The sequence below is a fragment of the Crinia signifera genome, chromosome 9 (genome assembly GCF_055691185.1).
Source record: "Crinia signifera chromosome 9, ASM5569118v1, whole genome shotgun sequence".
Classification (NCBI taxonomy): Eukaryota; Metazoa; Chordata; class Amphibia; order Anura; family Myobatrachidae; genus Crinia; species Crinia signifera.
In genome coordinates this window covers 78337388-78345976 of record NC_139225.1, presented here as the reverse complement: position 1 = coordinate 78345976, position 8589 = coordinate 78337388, and positions in this window count along the sequence as shown.

Genomic DNA, 8589 nt, shown 5'->3' with positions numbered 1-8589 from the left:
CATGTCCCTTGTGCTAACGCACAGTCCAGGCGCTTTTGAAGTGTGGCTGGCTTGTGCGTTACCACAACGCTTACTCTGCACCGGTGCCCACAACTTGCAAGTGACATCTTGTCCCCAAATCGTGTCCCTTGTGCTAACGCACAGTCCAGGCGCTTTTGAAGTGTGGCTGGCTTGTGCGTTACCACAACGCTTACTCTGCACCGGTGCCCACAACTTGCAAGTGACATCTTGTCCCCAAATCATGTCCCTTGTGCTAACGCACAGTCCAGGCGCTTTTGAAGTGTGGCTGGCTTGTGCGTTACCACAACGCTTACTCTGCACCGGTGCCCACAACTTGCAAGTGACATCTAGTCCTCAAATCATGTCCCTTGTGCTAACGCACAGTCCAGGCGCATTCGAAGTGTGGCTGGCTTGTGCGTTACCACAACGCTTACTCTGCACCGGTGCCCACAACTTGCAAGTGACATCTTGTCCCCAAATCATGTCCCTTGTGCTAACGCACAGTCCAGGCGCATTTGAAGTGTGGCTGGCTTGTGCGTTACCACAACGCTTACTCTGCACCAGTGCCCACAACTTGCAAGTGACATCTTGTCCCCAAATCATGTCCCTTGTGCTAACGCACAGTCCAGGCGCATTTGAAGTGTGGCTGGCTTGTGCGTTACCACAACGCTTACTCTGCACCAGTGCCCACAACTTGCAAGTGACATCTTGTCCCAAGCAGGTTTTTTAAACCAATAATAAATTTTTGCTCTCCTTTTTTGCAGGTCATACCGACAGTAAAGATGAATAATTGACACCGGGATAATCTTTACAATGGTATTAATTTATTTTGGAATTTAACATGTGCAATAAAGTTAAATAAAGTTTTTTAAAATAAATGGACTGGTTTATTGCTTATGAATGTTATTAAAAAGGATTCAGATGAGTGTTATTCCATTTTTCAGTTGTGAACCTTTACTTTTGAAACGCCTGAAAAAAATGATAAAGGGTCAGTGTTAGATTAATAATAAGGAATTTTTTTTTTTTTTTTTACATGCAGTCAAGCTAGGAGTTTCCAGATTGGGGCTGGTTTACAGTCACAGCTTTTTGGGTTTATATATCACTGACACTCATGCTTCTAAGCTTTTCCTAAAATTTGTCTTTGTTGCAAAATACACCAAAATTTATTTTTGAAGGTGTGTCAGTGAAATATTTGGAGCAATCACCGCCGTCCCATGACAGTGGCGATTGAGCAAAAAAGCGAATTGCTGGGCCAATTATAGGGTGATAGTTTCAGAAAGCGAATGATTTTGGGAGAGTGTTCCCATAGCTAAGAATAATCAATCAATTATATGGTCAAATCAAAGTGATCGCTATTTTCAAATGTGAAAACTCTCCCAAAATTCGACAAATACTCAAGCTAGCCATATTACATTTGACATGAACTGGTTTCATGGACGAGAGGTAAATGAACATGGATAATTTATTGATGACAAACACCATTCCTTAACACCAACACTAGTCATCATACTTATACAGGATAGCCAAGTGGAGCCATACTCACCCCCGATTTGGTTTTAATGAATGTGCTCGCTCATGACAGGTACACCCTTTGGGTCCAGCAGGTCTTGTACACTTTAGGGGTTCACCCGCAGCAGACTTCCCCGGCCAGAGACCAGCAAACGAAACTGCGGAGAAGAAAGAAGGGGTTAGTGACACCTCACAGGGCCCAAACCCTCCCCAACTTCCCCCAGGTGGAGCGATACTCACCGGGTAACTGCACAGTAGCCCTGGGAAAAAGCATCACGCACCCACACCTGCCTGCAGCCGTCACACATCAGGGGTTCATCCGCTGCACACAGGATCCAGCTGCTTTTAGGGTCCTGCAGAAAGTATTAAGCAGGAATAGGCTGCGGAGAAGAAAGAAGGGGTTAGTGACACCTCACAGGGCCCAAACCCTCCCCACCTTCCCCCAGGTGGAGCGATACTCACCGGGTAACTGCACAGTAGCCCTGGGAAAAAGCATCACGCACCCACACCTGCCTGCAGCCGTCACACATCAGGGGTTCATCCGCTGCACACAGGATCCAGCTGCTTTTAGGGTCCTGCAGAAAGTATTAAGCAGGAATAGGCTGCGGAGAAGAAAGAAGGGGTTAGTGACACCTCACAGGGCCCAAACCCTCCCCACCTTCCCCCAGGTGGAGCGATACTCACGGGATAACTGAACCGTAGCCTTGGGATAGCAGCCACGCATCAACACCGGCAAACATCCACAACACTGGAAAAGAACCGTAGAAAACCGAAGGAACAACGGCAACAGGCCAAAAAACTAACACGCCCAAACGGAACTCTGGAAAACATAAATTAATGAAAAGTGTTAAATATCATACAACTAATCAAACAAGCAACACACTTTGGACTACAAATACTCACATTGGGCAAAATACGACCGGATGAGTCGAGCTCTCGCATCCACTCGTTTCATGCCGGCGAGCAAAGCTGTTGAAAGGTCCCCATGCCGGAAAACCGCAGCATCCACGGTCACCGGCAAACGGTTTGCAATGCAAATGTTGTGTAAAATACAACATGCATTAATTATGCCGCAAACCTTTGCCGGTGAGTATAAAAGGGCTCCGCCGGTCATGTCTAAACATCTGAACCGGCTTTTAAGGACACCGAAGGTTCGCTCAATTACAGCCCTCGCTGTCGTGTGAGCCCTTTGGTACCTTTCAGCAGCTTCGCCCACAGGATCAGATAATGGGGTCAGGAGCCAGTCCTTATTGGGGTAACCCGCATCACCTATGGAAACCAAAAAAAAAAATATTACATTATAAACAATGTTTGGATTTGAAGACAAATCAAACCCCCCCCCCCCCCCCCCCCCGCGCAAAAAAAAACTACTTACCTAACAGCCAGCCGTCCGGCATTCGGCCGTGCTCGAAATCGGCATACAGGGCGGACTGGCTTAAAATGAACGAGTCGTGGGCCGACCCAGGAAAACCCACAAGGAGGTTGGTAATCTTCATTTGGTGGTCGCAAACCACCTGAACGTTCATCGAGTGGAAGTATTTTCGGTTCCGAAAACATTCCTCTGATGCACGCGGTGGTTTGAACGCCACATGGGTGCAGTCAATCGTGCCCAAGACACTGGGAAACTTCCATTTTGAGAAAAAAACTAATTTGATCTCATTCCATTCGCTGTCTTGATCAGGAAATTTAATATACTGGGTCGTTAATTTGCGGAATGCCTTTATGACCTGTGCTATACAGCGGGAGAGGGTTGGCTGTGAATAACCGCATGTTTGGCTTAAAGTGGGCTGGAATGTGCCCGACGCAAAAAAATGCAACGTGCCAAACAGTTTCTGGAAACCGGTGAGTGCGTGATTGCCCCGTTTCCGTGCTACCAGGTCTGGCTCCATGAGATCGTACAGCATATGGATTGCCGCAGACGAAAGGCGATAATTAGAAATCACCTCCGCCTCGGTGAGATCACCCAGTTCACGCCTAGTACGAAAGTGGCGTGGACGTGGGACTGAAACCCGCACAGACTCACCTAATGGAGCTATCGCCGGAATACTAGTGTCAAGTTCCATCATATCTGCCTCCTCCTCCACACTGGCATTCAGCATGAAAACAACAATAGTATCCCTGAACAGCTCCATTACTGTAGTCAGTGTTAAAGAAATTGCAGTGAAATGCAAAAAAACGCAAATTACCCTACAAAAACGTTTCCAATACAGCAGACTGCAAAAGCTGTGTAATCTCCTCAAAGGCCAAACGAAGGAGTGAGGTGGGGAGGAGAATCATGGGTAATTGAGGTGAACCATGGGTAAGAACAGTGCATTGTGGGAGAAAAAAAAATACCAGAAAAAATTAAATATATATTTGTATAGCACTTCTACAACCATCAAATCACACAAGGGCAGCAAATAATATTAGATTACACTTGCAGAGTGAAATTGAACACTTAAAACCAATTATTTCACAGGTTCATATCAAAGTTCACCATAAAAAGATGACGAGGGACACTCGGTGAGGAACGGCGATATGAAACAAGAAATAAGAATCGCAAACTTCTCATTGAATACACTTTTGGCGATTCATGGCGAATCCCGTCGACTACCGGCGAATCCCCATGAAAATTCCTATAGACAAAAACCGGCGATTTGCAGTGAATAACATTTGGCGATTGGTGCGTCATTCGCCGGTCGTCATCGGCGAATAGAGGTCGTTGAATAGGGTGATTCGCTTTTTCAGCTCCAAAAATCGCCGGCACGCACGAAAAAAACACAGATTCGCCATAAAACTTGGCGAATCTGCCTCATTGAATACCGCCCATAGTTGTTTCCCAAATCAACGCTGATGGTGTGCAGACAATACACACATCTGTGTATTGATGTATGTTTACACCAGCATTCTGTCATAAGCAATGCTATTGTTTTACGGGCTATTGTAATGGGTGTGTGTGTGTGTGTGTGTGTGTGTGTATATATATATATATATATATATATATATATATATATATATGCAAGTAATATACATAACAGGCAGGTATACAGTATGCGTATATATCCAGGCGTACATACATGCTTATCTACAGTATGTCTATATGTCTTGGAATGTTCATTTGCAGTTTTTAATAAAGTTAATACCAAAGTTCATTGAATCAACCAATCACAGTGTAGGATAGTAGATATTTTTTAATTATGGCCCCCCTACCTGACCTTGATCCCAACCAAAACACATCCATTGTCTCTTACACCCCATCCCCCAATCAAAACCCATCCCTTGTCTCTTACACCCCATCCCCCCATTCAACCCCATCCCCCACCCAAAATCCACCCCTTGTCTATTACACCCCATCCCCCACCCAAAACCCATCGGGAAACCCCACAGCTGCAAGCCAATATGTAGAGGCCACAACTAGGGTGGCCAATCCCGGGATCGGCGGGATCCCGGGATTTGGCCTAAAAAAGTCCGGGATTTCAATCCCGGGATTGGATTATCCAATCCCGGGATTTTCGGGATTAGACTGCGCATGCGCAGTCTAATGCCAGGCAGCGTCTGAGCACTAGCTCAGACGCTGCCCGGCTCCCGAATCCTGACCCCTGCGTGCGGCGATGCGTAGCGTGACAGTAGAGGTCACGCTACACAGCAGCCAAAGACACACAGCCAAAGACACACAGCCTTCTGCTGTGCACGCCCCCTTCCAGTCTGCTCCGCACGTCGCCTGCCTGCCTCTGCCCGCCCGCATCCTTTCCGGCCTGCGGCCTGGCTGGCTGCTAAGAAGGAGGTGCACGAGCCTGGAGGCACCGTGCACCTCCGAACCCACTCCCGGCCAGCCGCCCGCCCGCTTATGTAAGTAAATGTGCGGGTCGGCCGGTGTGGGGGTGGGTATGTGTGGTGCAGAACTGTATTAGGGATGCCAATCCCGGGATCCCGAGAATCCCGGGATTGAGCATTTTTCAATCCCGGATCCCGGGATTGAAAAAATGCCCCGGGATTGGCATCCCTAGCCACAACCCAGACAGAGGATGTCCAAGTCATGTCTGCTGATGATGAGGCAGCAAGTAAGTAATATAAATTGTTCATGATGTATGTGTGTGTGTGTATGTACTGTATATGTCTGTATGTACTGTATATGAGTATGTGTATGTATATGTCAGTATGTGAATTTATGTCAGCATGTATGTGTATGTATATATATATATATGTATATATATATATATATATATATATATATGTATTCGGGGGTAGCATGGGGCTATACTTAATCTATATGCTATGCTAGATTAAGTATAGCCCCATGCTACTTTAGTGTACATATGCCTTTTTGCGTATCTCCTTTTAAAAATGTTTATATTCACCTGACGTAGACACTAGCAAACAGCAGCTGAATCAGTAAAACCTGTTTTACACATATCTCCAACTAAATATTTTGTTGGTCTTATACTTTGGCATTTTTTTCACGTTTTGTTTTGTCCCCTTCACAGAGACACGCTCCCTGCTAACATGGAGCAGACGCTTCCTAGGGTTACCACGGTGACGGCCTTACGTCACAGGTGGGCGGGGCCAAGCCGAGGCACCCGGAAGCGACGCCCGCAGACACAGGAGCAGCATGCCTGGGGAATTACACTATTCAGCTGCATTATAAAGGTAAGAGAGCTGTATGCTCTGTTTTATTCACACACTACAGCACTATATGCACTTTGAGCGCATCCTGATGAAAAGGCTCACCGCCTTGAAACGTCGATGATGATGCCCATGTAATGCCACCTTTACCACCTTGAAAATTAAACCTTGATTTCTCAAAATCCGTTTGAGTGCCGCTCTCTGTTCTATCCGGGACCCCTGGGAGACACGCTAGAACTTTGGACTATATTATCTGATTGAGGGCACCACGGTAGCTGGCTTTATCGTCCGGAGTGCCGAGCAACACCAGGAAACTATATATATATAGATCCATATATATATAGATCCATATATATATAGATCCAGTCCCATATATATATAGATCCATATATATATAGATCCAGTCCCAACAGGGACAATAACGGCACTCCAGGAGACAATCAACTTTTCAAAAATACACCTTTTTGAAAAAGTTGATTGTCTCCTGGAGTGCCATTATTGTCCCTGTTGGGACTAGATCTATATGAATGTGTATTTCTGGCACGTGGAGCAAGTTGCATTGATTGGTGAGTGCCGGCAGTATTGGAACTATATATATACATATACTTCTTGAACGGGTTGCCGGCACTCAGCTCCAAAATATCCTCTTAATGGGCCCGTGCCCTCGGTAAAGGCCCAAGCAGGGTCAGATACATACGGTGGATGGCCGCGGCACTGGGGACTTCATTCAAATGAAACAAACAGAAAAGCTTGTCTGTTTGTTTCATTTGAATCAAGTCCCCAGTGCCGCGGCCATCCACCGTATATATATATATATATATATATATGTATATATATATATATTTAATGTCCCCACCTACATTAATTTACACAAACCATTGCCATCCCTACAGCATCAACAAATGACCCCCAGCGTTGTAAGGCAATGCAGCGGATGGTGGGCGACCTCGCGGGCCACCTTGGAGACGCATCCTTATGTGTTTGTTTTTTATTTGTTTTTATTATATTTTATTAAAAATCCTTTTACTATCAAAATAAATATGTTATTGTTACACTGTGTTTGTGTTTATTGTACATGGTGGGGTACAATGTGTTAGATTAGGGTGCAAATGTTTTGGGGTAGTAGTTGTGTATGTGCATGCAGATGGATGAGAACAAAATTGTGTGGTCCAGCATGGGTGAATTTGTTTAGAGTAGTATTGTGAGGCCATGAATGCATATGATTGTCTGGTACTTGTGTATTATAGCGGCGCCCCCGATGTGCATCACACGATGTTTTCGTTGCATCGCATGGCATGCCATGCGATGCAACGCGATTTTTGCCCCCTATGCGATGGAAGATCGTATAAGCACCATAAAGGGTCCTTTTAAGCACCCTAATGGGTGCTTACAATGTGAAATGCACCCCCACGCCACCCCCCCACACTATAAACATGAACCCGAAGCGTGGCGAGCGCAGCGAGCCCGCGAGGGGCGGCGGTACGCGTCCTCCGACCTTTTCATACCCCCACTATCCACGTCGGCGTGGAGTTGAGAATATAAAGTGTGGCGAGCCCCGCGAGGGGACGCGGATACCTTCACAGGTATCCGCGTCCCCTCGCGGGCTTCACAGGTATCCGCGTCCACTCGCTGCGCTCGCCACACTTTCTATTCTCAACTCCACGCCGACGTGGATAGTGGGGGTATGAAAAGGTCAGAGGACGCGTACCGCCGCCGCTCGCCACGCTTCGGGTTCATGTTTATAGTGGGGGGGGGGGTGGCGTGGGGGTGCATTTCATATTGTAAGCACCCATTTGGGTGCTTAAAAGCAGGGTGCTTATACAATTTTCCATCGTATAGGGGGCAAAATCGCGTCGAATCGCATGCCATCGGGTGTATGGCATGCGATTCGATAAAAACATTGTACGACCAACATTGGGGGCGCCGCTATAATACACAAGTACCATAAATAATAATTTGTGTTTTTTTCTTAAAACTACCTACATTTTTGCAATAAAACACTTGATTTAAAAAAAAAAAATACAAAAAACAAAAGTAGAAGCATTCTATGCATACTTTATTTCATAATTGTAAAAAATTCGTTTTCTATTAACTTACTCTTCCAGAACTGAGTATTTGTGAATCAGGACCAGTCTGTAGCTGATAACTTTAATTACTCAAAAACAGACTTCACAATTTTGCAAAACTTACACCTTTCCTAGCAACTTTACAGGTATCGGAGTCCCCTCGCGGGCTTCACAGGTATCCGCGTCCCCTCGCGGGGCTCGCCACACTTCGTATGACATTGTACAGTATCGCGCAATATCGCGTTGCATCGCATACCATCCTATGCGATGCGATGGGCGCCGCCAAAATACACAAGTACCGATTGTCAATGTGTGAATGTGAATGAGTTTGATCACTTACATGACATTCCTAGCATAGTGTGTGAGGCATTAAATAACATCATACAGTAGTTGGTATTTTTAAAACATGGGT